This window comes from Peromyscus californicus, unplaced genomic scaffold, assembly GCF_007827085.1.
Source record: "Peromyscus californicus insignis strain IS unplaced genomic scaffold, ASM782708v3 Scaffold_6__1_contigs__length_162567912, whole genome shotgun sequence".
Taxonomy (NCBI): Eukaryota; Metazoa; Chordata; class Mammalia; order Rodentia; family Cricetidae; genus Peromyscus; species Peromyscus californicus.
Genome location: NW_026294584.1, coordinates 144,585,872 through 144,591,876, shown reverse-complemented (window position 1 = coordinate 144,591,876; position 6,005 = coordinate 144,585,872).

The following is a 6,005-nucleotide window of genomic DNA, read 5'->3' as shown; positions in this document are numbered from 1 at the left end:
ACCACTGTGCACCCAGTGCAACCACAGAGAACAGCGAGAAAGACTGTGAAAACGGTGTTTTCACCAGGCTCTCCCGTAATCTCTTACTCACTTGGTTTTCTTCTAACGTTCCAGGGTCTGGCCTCTGTGGACAGTGAAGAGGGCAGGGAAATATTTCATCAGTGCCAAGCTGGTCTGGATGTGAACAGTTTTAAATGTTTTTCTGTTTTATATGTATGGATGTTTTGCCTGCATGTATGTCTGTGTACCAGATATGAGCCTAGTATGCCTGGAAGCCAGAGAGAGGTCAGAACCCTGGAACTGGACATATAGATAGTTCTTAGGCCCTGTGTGGGTGCTGGCAATCAAAACTGGGTCCTTGAGAAGAGCAGCCAGTGCTCTTACCTGCATAGGCAATTCTCTAGTCCACTATGTGAACATTTTTATCAGGAATATGAACAATAGCTAACATTATTTGTATATCAACTATTAGAAACTTGTGTCTTTACTTAAAATATATGAGAGTTGTTATAAAGGGCTAAGGTGTAAGCTGAACAACAAATCCTTTCAATTGTTTCAATAGCTGAATTCCTAGGCTTACTGGATAACAAGCTAGGATAAAACATCTCAACAAAATAAAAAAAATACACAAAGTAACAGCACGATGTGAGGGCTGGAACCAGTGGCTTACACTGTAATCCCAGAATTAACAAATTGGAAGGAGGAGGATTAGGAATCCAGGCCTGTCTCAGCTAAATTGTCAGTTGTGCCATCCTGTACGATATCAGACCACATATCAGGAAAAAAATCAAATTTAAAAGAAAGGATGCTTTGAGAAGGATGATCTGATATGGGGACCCACAGAGGCTTCTTAGTGAAAACTTACTCAAGGTCAGAGAATCTGAGCTTGCTCTACCAAGCAGGGCTGCATAATAGGATGATTTGGCCAGGGGCATGTTTACCAGGTGTTGGGAAGGGTCTACACTGGCTGTACGGTGTTCTTTGATTTTGCAAGGGGGAGGACTTTTTCCTCTCCCCTTGGCATATTATAAAAAATTCTCTTTGAATAAAGCCCTGGGCAACTGGGTATTGACCCAGGGCCCTCTCGAAGCCATTGGTGTCCCCGTCTTTCTCATTGTCTCTTTCTCTCTTTCTATCTGTCATTTCCTCATTCCTCTCTCCTACACCCAAGAACCCACTGAAAGGTGGGAGCAGGTTGGAGCTGGACTCCAACAATCTCAGCTGCAGACTCCACAGAGGATGTGGTGGATTTGGAGAGCTACTTAGAGTCTCTTATCTGAACTATGATATAGAGAGTGGACAGGGACTGAAGAGGCAAAGAGCTTAGTTATGGATTTTCTTCCTCAATACAGAAGAGCCCAGATATTCATCTGAAACCTTTTAGGGCCCTTTTATTACTCTTACTGAGTTCCCAAAACATCTTTCTCATTTTTTTGCTCTCATTACTTCTGGCCCCACAAGTAGTATGTGGATAATCATGATAATGCTGAGTATTAGACAACTGTGACTGTAAATACCAGGAAACATGGGGTACTTATGGGCACAGGAAATCCGAAAATGGTAGGGGTTTTTTTCTTGCTTTAAGAACTGTGATGTTTAGTGTTGTCAAAGTTTGACATCTGAAGAGAATTACCATGAGATCAGAAGCTGGTCAAGACTGGCAGTTCCTCCCAGTGAAGTGGTTCAAATCAAGCTTCTCCGTGGGCTGTTAGCTCTTCCTCACCTTGGGCAGGAGGAGCAGCTTGCAGATGTGAAATGATAAAGCCATTGCTGAGGACTGAGGGTGTGACCAGAGGTCTGGAGGTGTGACTGCACTGATGTACACAGCTTCCTGGTAGCTGTCTCACCGGAAGTGAGTGGGCACATGATGTGGTTTCCCAAATAAGAGCAGCTCATGCAGTAAGGAGCCAGGGACATCAGTAGATATTGGAATATATATTTATGTTTATCTGTATGCGTTTTTGCACAAAAGTGAAATTAGAAGAAAAGATTAAAGAAAATGAAAACATTTTTCAAATTTTCCAACTTTCTGGTTTTTTAGCTGGTTGTGATGTAATTCCATACTTCCCTTTTTTTACACTGCACTTTGCTCAAAGAACTGCAATGTGAGTGTCAATCAATTAGTTATGAAGAGACTCTATCTACTAATGTATTTATTTTCATTTGAAGGCTTCTCTTTATCAGAAGCTCAGAGCTTTGTAATAAATAGAAGACAGAACCTGCAGCTGCTGCTTAATTTGGCGTTCCAGTTACTGCTAAGATTCTCTTTCTAAAGCTGAAAAATTGTTACGATTCTGTCTCCACTTTGTATTTAGTTTCTGTTCACTTTATTGTCCTTGTCTGTCATGCACACTGCTGGCACCATATCTGTCGTCCACTCTGCTGTCACAGACAGGAAGGAAAGGATTTGAGCATGTACTAAGACTTTGAGAGAGAGGAGACAAACAACACTCACACATGCGCATGTGCTCTGCACTTGTTCAATGTGAGGACAACAGCCTCCCATCAAGGATGGAAATCAGAAAAATGTCTCAACAGCATTAACCCTCCTGTGAACAGTTTGATGTGACTCCCCAGACCTGAGGTCACCAGTGGTGTTTTCTAAAACAGCAGTTTCTCACTGCTGTGGATTTCCAAGGTTCTCCATTTCACTTATAGTCTCTATTCTAAAACAAAACAAAACATCTGCCCTCCCAGTGTCTTAAATTATTTCTGTTATGACAAAACATAGACAAACCCGCATAGTGAATGAAGTGTTTATTTTAGCTCACGGTTCAAGGTTATAGTCCTTAATGGTAGGGAAGTCACTATAGCTGGAGCTTGAGGTAGCTGGTCACATTTCATCAGTAGCAAGAAACAGGGAATGATTGATGAGCATTTGTACTCAGCTTGCTCTCTTCATTTATACACTCTGGGATCCTAGCTTAGGAAAATGGCACCAGCAACAATGGATGGATCTTCTCACCTCAATTTACCTAGCAAAGATAATCCCTCACTGTCTTGTTCAGAGGCAAATCTAACCTAGATAATCTCTGACAGGTGTGCCCCAGGCTTGTCTGTGCTTGTTCCTGTCAAGTCAGTAACATCAACCACCACACCCAGTGACATGGTGGGATGGAGATCCTAGCTCACTCTGCAGGCTGGTTCATTTCAGTTGCTAATACAGAGCAATAGGCTGGGTAACTTATAACAAAAAGAGGCTTGTTTGGGTTCAAACTTAAGTTTGAAAATTAAGGTTGGAAATGTCATGGTCAGGTGTCATCATTTGGGCTGAGGCCTAACATTTGCCAAATCACGACACAAAATGAAAGAGGATAGTGCAGACAGGCATGTGTGTAACAATGAACAGGAATGGACGTACTTGCTTTTTGACACCTGCTGTCAGAGAGGAGGAGTGTTTTAGAGACAAGGTCTCACTTTGTCTAATAGCTGTAGGTGGCCTGGAACTCAATATGTAGTAGACCAAGCTATCCTTGAACTTCTGAATATTCTCCTGCCTCTGCTTCCTGGGGTTGCAGCAGTGTGTTGCCATGCCTTGTTGCATGTAAGTTTTGTTTATATAAGCCATGTTGAAGCCATCATATGCATCATAAACATCACACACACACACACACACACACACACACACACACACACACACACACAGTGAAAATTGTTTCAGTAATGTGTATCTGTAACATAGTAACATAGAACTAAGGAGGATGAGGCAGAAGAATAATGAGTTTGAATCCAGCCTGGGCTACACAGTGAGTTTCAGGCCACTGTTAGTTATACAACATGCTTTTTGTCTTGCTTTGTGTTGTTTTTTAAATTGTTGTTGTTCGTTTTTTGTTTGTTTGAGCCAGGGTCTCTAGTAGCCAGGACCAGGCTTGACTGTGTTATGTAGCAAAGGGTGGCTGAGAATCCTTGATTCTCCTAGCTCAGCCTCTCAAGTTCAAGAATTGCTGTTGTGAGTCACCTTGCCTGCCTTGAATTCTTCTTTACAAATCTGAGAAACCATCAGTTTCCAGTTATGGAAATGTGATTGTCTTACAGCATTCCTAATATACATTTACTTTCAATAGACACAATTCAAAAACAAAAAGTAGTATTTCCTCTGAAATAATAACATAAGACAAAGTTCCTGAAAATTATTAAAACTTGGACCTGAAGAACTTAGTCATCCCATTTGCTCCATACACCCTCCTACTTATATAGAGCTGTTGCAGTCATCTCTTCTAACCAATGGCTCCTTTTAATTACATTACATTTTAGCTGAAGATCCTGGCAGGGTTTTCTCAAAATGTACTTTCCTTTATTCTTTGAGTCATCAAATACTAATTACAAACATGATTCTGCTGCATGTGAAGTGGGGATCATTTCATATGCAGGAATGCATAGCTCACGTTTCCTATCTTTCAGTATCAGCCCTCAACATACAATTTCCTCTTTTCACTTTGGTAAAACGGAGGGGCAGAACTTCAAGAGCTGAAAGTATCATGCAGAAGGGACACACTCTTCTGTGTTTCATTTGGAGCCTCTAAGGGGATACAGAGCTGCAAAGGACAACTTGTTCCTCATCCTTGATTCCCTTCACCTGCATCACCACCTGACTGGGGTATAGGTAACAGCTACTTCGATTCCTTCACATCTCTCTACCATATGATCTTACTTATTCAAGAGAAATGCCATTCAGTTAAAAATGGCCTGCATGACAGTCACATATAGGAAAGACAGTTGATCATATTAGAACTGTATTGCCAATCTGTGACCATTGGAGTTAACTTCAGGAAAGGTATTTTCTCTTATTGTGCTACAATTTTTGTTGTCTGTGATCAAAAAAGAGTGACCAGTAGAATTATTTACTTTGTAATTAGTTCAAGTGGTTTACAAAGTTTTTTTATGCACTTTGTAGAATTTTATAATAGGAAACCATTTTATTTTTAGAGAATTGGGGAAGTTGTAAATGAATTTTGAAACTTTCATTAATTATGATGTGTTAAGTTATACTAGAAATGAATTGAGTACATCAACAATTTTTTTAGTATTATCTATTTATTGGTTGCCCCTTCAAATACTGTTTAATGGAAGAAGCAAGGTAAATCATAAGTAGCTATGATTTAATAATTTGTGAGTTTTTTGTTGCCCTAAGAATGATTAATTTGAGTATTTATGATGCCTACTGACAAATTTTCATTCTTTTTAATTTTTTGAGACAAAATCCCTCTCTGTAGTCCTGGTTATTTGGAAATTGAATATCTAGATGTTCTGGTCTTAGAGGTCCTCCTGCCTCTGACTCCCAAGTGTGGGGGTGGGGTAGTGAGGTGGAGGTGGAGGAACATGTACCACTGTAGAAAAATTTTACTTTTATATAGGGTCCTAGAGTAATATCATACACTATACTGTTCTTTGTGGAATGTTAATGTCCATGGAGTCCTTTGCGAATATGAGTTTAGGTGTTTTGGCTTTTACTCAGGAGACTTTTATTATCACATCTGGAATCTGAAATTTTAATTTCCTGTAGTATTCCTTTCATATAATCCTTTGTACATTGTTTCTGGCATACACTTTATAAATGTGGTCAAAAGATGGCATGATCATTTTATATTCATGTGTGTATCACATCATTTACAAAAGCTTTAAAAGCAAGGAGATTTGGTTTTAGGCAAGTTTTTAATTTTTGGTATGTTAAAATAGTTTTAGATTATGTCAGTTACTTAGGTGGCACCAGTTTTGTCAAGCATGTAACTGCCCAGTCCTTTATTTGACAATTCAAGGTGTTTTCTCATACATCCCAATAATCATTGATGTGACCACTAGTTAAAAAGGTTTTTCACACCTTGTGGAAGCCAGCCACCATCTACCCTCCTTACAGAATTCAGGTCCTTAAAGAAGTTCATAAACTACTACTCTACCCCAGCACCAAATCCTGAAATGTTCTAAACTTGGACGTTTTAATTTTTTCTTTACCTAGACATCATCCCACGACATGGTTTTAATTTAAACCGTCATTGCTTCCTTCCAAG